At 33.0% G+C, this 5,632-nt stretch overlaps 1 long non-coding RNA gene across 1 annotated transcript; it reads right to left on the bottom strand.

The window, feature by feature from the left end:
- Nucleotides 1–228: 228 nt before the first annotated feature.
- On the bottom strand, nt 229–2,128 carry LOC127850328 (uncharacterized). Its single transcript, XR_008035210.1, has 4 exons — nt 2,034–2,128; nt 1,216–1,329; nt 574–715; nt 229–317 (listed from the first exon to the last, which is right to left on the bottom strand). It is a non-coding gene; the product is annotated as an uncharacterized LOC127850328 (long non-coding RNA).
- Between the last annotated feature and the right edge of the window lie 3,504 nt (nt 2,129–5,632).

Below are 5,632 nucleotides of genomic sequence, written 5' to 3'. Positions count from 1 at the left end.
ATCTTGTTTGTCGTGTTGAGTGTATTGACCTGTATTGTATATGCAAAAATTAATTGATCCCTTGCCTTAAATTAAAAAAATCTAGCATGGGTTAAGAACAATTTCCTTAAACATTTTCTGGAATTTCACTATTCTTATATGTTGGTTATATATGCACAGGTTATAAACTCAAATAATGAAAGGACAAGCAAACCATATTATACATTTTTAATTGTTACCACTTACGTTGTTAAGTTCGTCGAATCCTGTCGAGTAGGATAATTTTCCGGGCCGTAATTAGTGTTTTTTCCAACGAAATTATAGCTAAGTGCATGCATCTGAAATAATCCTTTTATTATTAAAAATATATAAATTATTGTGTTTTTTTCAATATTCAACCATGGCTCAATCCATTGACACACATTTCTATTAAAATGAAATCAACGAAAATAGTATCAAAACGAAACTAAAACCACTTATTATATGTATAAATATTAAATTATCTTCAAAGCGATCAAAGCAATTAATAAGCTTCCGTTAAAAAAAAACATTGTTGAAAAATATATATGCTAAAAAAAACATATATTATCTTACAATTTTGTCGTGGAATTTCGGATGATCGGCATCTACGCCTACGTCGGCGATTGCTATGACAACCCCTTTGCCAGTGATGTTTTTGCCAGCATTCGTCGATACCGAACAAGGGGTCATATACGGGTGTGCAAACCTTAAAAGTCTAAAAAAGCGCAAAAAAGTTAATTGCCATTATTATGTATAATCAATTCGATACTGTTTTTGCGAAAATCATGATTTCTGACAAAGGAAAAAGAAAATGTGTATACATGCGCACTGCATGCTGCAGATTATACATATTATGCATTGATATTTGCTATGCCTAAAATTTAATATTGATATATGATAGTGTGGACATCATAAAACGATTGCCAATTTTTTATCGATTTCTGTCACACGGATTGTTGTAACATCTCTTTTTTCACAAACAAAGTCATAAAATATGTCTTATTATTATGTAAGGTTTCATTTTATTGTTAAATGTTATCTGATCCATTTTATTCACTATTTTACCTTAATTATATCTTTATTAAAAGTATATATGTTTTTGTACATAATAAGTTACCCGCATAAAGCGTGTATTGTTATTCTCATGTTTGTCCACGAAAAGATATTCAGAATACCAGAAAAAAACAACACTAAAAAAATTATATTTATACGTACATCATCAGCTAGTAGCGGTGTAATAGTCGTGCTATACGGAGAATGACCCGCAACATTTCCAACCGCTTCTGCCGATTCACTGTATATGTTGTAGCTTTGGTAAATGTATTCCACCTTAAACGAAACCAAGACACAACCGCATAAGAGTTAAGTATTAACTATTCAGACAGTCTCCTGCTAGATGTAAAAAACGGCTTAGATTCAAAACTTCTTGACTTGGCCGTTTTACAGTAACTGATATTATGAATAACGACCCCAATAAACAATTATCGATTAAGAATCACATTACAACGACAGCGATTGATTTCTTTACTATTATAGCATACTTCCATGTATATAAAACCATTTTGTAAACCGTTATTTGACATGAAAGCTATAGTTTTAACAGAAACCACTCTTAATGCCAAACCATTGTAAGCATTCCCTTCGGAATGAAACAAATAAAAGGATGGCTTGGTTCATATTATTCAGAGTGTATGTATGCTTCAGGTTTGCGGACAGATATTGATTTAAATTGTACCACAATGCATAGTAAAAAGCGTGTGATATTCTCGTTTTAATTGGTATTATTGTAGATATATTATTTAAAACAGAATGACAAAAAGGTAACTCGAAAACCATTGCATCGTTGTGTATTTAATTTTCAAAAAAATAATAACATTGTTTTAAATATACCAATACTTTATATTCTGCATCGACCCTCACACAATGTCTTTAATGCCGCATATTTATATTAGTAGTAGTGGTTTTTTTTTTGCAATTTTCAATAAACAAGCTTTGAATGCAAGAGGTGTAAATCTTAAATAATTTTAACACACCTCATTTTCCAGTCGAAGTTGAGCAATGTTCAATTCATCATCACCGTATGCATCCGAACGATTTCTTGCAAAAGAATAAATACCCTCAATGACCTGAAAAAACCGAAATGGCTGATTGTGTTTTACAAAAGTTCAATATCAAATAATGTTTTATTTGAAACTAGCTTGCGAAATTGCTGTATAAAATTAGTGCAAGATAATTGTGTAAAGTACCTATAAATTCTACCACTGTAATAGTAATCTAATTTATTCGCTCTGCACGTAAACAGATGTCTCTACTTTCTGACTAATGTTCATGTACAACACATTTGGATATAAGTCTAATTTTTTAACTCTTGCATATGGTCAAAAAAGAAATAAGACCCTTACTACGTATTTTAGGAGTATACGGACATCGAACGTACTTGTACTAACTACTTGTATTTGAGCTACCCCAGTATACATTGTTCAAACACTGTTCACGCATATTGCAGAGGCGATTGCACTGTGATGTTACATAACGAGATACATTTTCTTAAAAGTATACATACGTTAATGCGTGTGTGGTAATTTTGCCTTGATGAACAAGGACAGTCAATACATGTTAAAAGAATAGCTTATCTCACTCAACTATTATACCTCGAAGACAAATGCATTGCCTATTGAAACGTGATAGCGGGTTTTAAATTTCCACTAAATAATACTGTTTTCATGGCGTGTTTCAGTGTACACATTTTCAGTCGTTATCGGATAATATTGTTCTTTATTAGACAACTGGTTTTAAGTGTCAGGTCTTGCATCAAGCTATATCCTAATAGGCCATAGCGCGGGTATTTAACCTAATGTTGGTTTTGATTATTCTCCCATCATGCTCGACATTATTTGTACTAAAGAAAATTAAATGCACTGGAAATGTTTCGTCATTACTTTTTTTTTAATCTGAAGGAAGGGACTGAGATGTATTCCAACAATTCTATTCTAATAAATTTGAGATAAAGATCCAGAATCGTGAGATCATTGAGGTTTAATAGAAAGACGTGATTGGCATAAGAAATATGATAAATCACAGAGAATCATTTATACGCATCACAGATACCGGTAAGCACACTTATATATAAACATTATAAAATCAGCGACGTTGATATGCCCAATCACAAGACATTCATATCAAACATAAAAATACAAGTCGAAGAATATCACTAGAGAAGAAAAACACAAGACGTTGTTATCTTATCTTATAATACAATAACCAATAACCTTATCAATGCGTCATGCAGTAAATTTGAATTTACTTAAACTACTTATAGCAGAACACTAAACAATTGTAATATCACATAATCTGAATACAAATACAGAGAGGGTAATCAAGTGATAGTCAAGATGGCGACGTCCATACCGATATAGTTATTTTTTTGCCGTTGTATACCCTAAATTGCTTTGTTTATTTTTTAAATGACGCTCACTTTCCAGCTATATTAGTAAACATGTGATTAGCGTTTATTTCGTTTAAAATTCGCTTAATATCTCGAATTTACTGCCCGCAAATGTTCTTAGTGGAGCTTTAATAAGGTCATCACGCTGCGAGTGAAGTCGAGATAAAGAGCGGATATCAACACGAAATAAACGCAAGTAACTTTCTTCCTGATATGGCCACAGGAGGGAATCCCGTATTTTTTGTATATATGCTAAAATAGAAACAAGGAGTGCAACTTCATTTGCCCCCAAAACTACCCATCTTAACTGTAAACCATGTAACTCGAACCATGTTAAAGAATCAACTACACATCGGTTGTTTTCAAAAGCTAACACATAATAATCAGCAAAATACCTTGTCTAATTGTGTCTGCGTGTATTCCCCGTTTACAAACATATCTTCGATGTTGTTATCTTTTCAGCCTTCAGAGGTGGTGGCGGTATGTGTTTTTATATTTTTTTAAGAAAAACCTTGTTTAAGACCTTTCTTATACTTAGATTCTCATACTTTCTCTGTACTTATAAAGTAAACATGTATGTTCATCAATTGAGAGTTCTGCAGGTTATACTGAATTTTTACAGACCATTATCTGACAAGCTGCCTCTTACTCTTTATGTATGTTGACTTGGCAATGTGTATTAATGTGATTATAAGATTGGTGTTTCGCCAAATAGATAACCTATGGTACTGTTTGGACAATCGGTCACTTGCCTTAAATAAAGGACCTACTAATTGTTTTTAATGAAAATTCAATACTGCTCCAGCAGCTGGAGTTTCACTTCTTTTATTGCATTGCACAACAGTTTGATGTGTGCTGCGTGGATGCAGTAGCGTGTATCCCCGTACATATCTTCGATGTTGTTATATTTTCAGCTTCAGAGGCTGGTGGCGGTATTGTGTTTTTATTATTTTTTTAAGAAAACCTTGTTAAGACCTTTCTTATACTTAGATTCTTATACATTATCTGTACTTTATAAGTAAACATGTATGTTCATCAATTGAGAGTTCTGCAGGTTATACTGAATTTTTACAGACCATTTACTGACAAGCTGCCTCTTACTCTTTTATGTATGTTGACTTGGCAATGTGTATTAATGTGATTATAAGATTGGTGGTTTCGCCAAATAGATAACTATGGTACTGTTTGGGCAATCGGTACTTGCCTGAAATAAAGGACCTTACTAATTGTTTTTAATGAAAATTCAATACTGCTCCAGCAGCTGGAGTTTCACTTCTTTATATTGCATTGCACAACAGTTTGATGTGTGCTGCGTGGATGCAGTAGCGTGTATCCCCGTACATATCTTCGATGTTGTTATATTTTCAGCCTTCAGAGGCTTGGTGGCGGTATTGTGGTTTTATTATTTTTTAAGAAACTTGTTTAAGACCTTTCTTATACTTAGATTCTTATACATTCTCTGTACTTATAAAGTAAACATGTATGTTCATCAATTGAGAGTTCTGCAGGTTATACTGAATTTTTACAGACCATTACTGACAAGCTGCCTCTTACTCTTTTATGTATGTTGGCTTGGCAATGTGTATTAATGTGATTATAAGATTGGTGGTTTCGCCAAATAGATAACCTATGGTACTGTTTGGGCAATCGGTCACTTGCCTTAAATAAAGGACCTACTAATTGTTTTTAATGAAAATTCAATACTGCTCCAGCAGCTGGAGTTTCACTTCTTTATATTGCATTGCACAACAGTTTGATGTGTGCTGCGTGGATGCAGTAGGTGTATCCCCGTACATATCTTCGATGTTGTTATATTTTCAGCCTCAGAGGCTGGTGGCGGTATTGTGTTTTAGTATTTTTTAAGAAACCTTGTTTAAGACCTTTCTTATACTTAGATTCTTATACATTCTCTGTACTTATAAAGTAAATGTATGTCATCAATTGAGAGTTCTGCAGGTTATACTGAATTTTTACAGACCATTATCTGACAAGTGCCTCTTACTCTTTTGTGTATGTTGGCTTGCAATGTGTATTAATGTGATTATAAGATTGGTGGTTTCGCCAAATAGATAACCTATGTACTGTTTGGGCAATCGGTCACTTGCCTTAAATAAAGGACCTACTATTGTTTTTAATGAAAATTCAATACTGCTCCAGCAGCTGGAGTTTCACTTCTTTATATGTTAT

Source organism: Dreissena polymorpha, chromosome 11 (genome assembly GCF_020536995.1).
Source record: "Dreissena polymorpha isolate Duluth1 chromosome 11, UMN_Dpol_1.0, whole genome shotgun sequence".
Taxonomy (NCBI): Eukaryota; Metazoa; Mollusca; class Bivalvia; order Myida; family Dreissenidae; genus Dreissena; species Dreissena polymorpha.
This window is presented reverse-complemented; position numbering and strand designations above follow the sequence as displayed.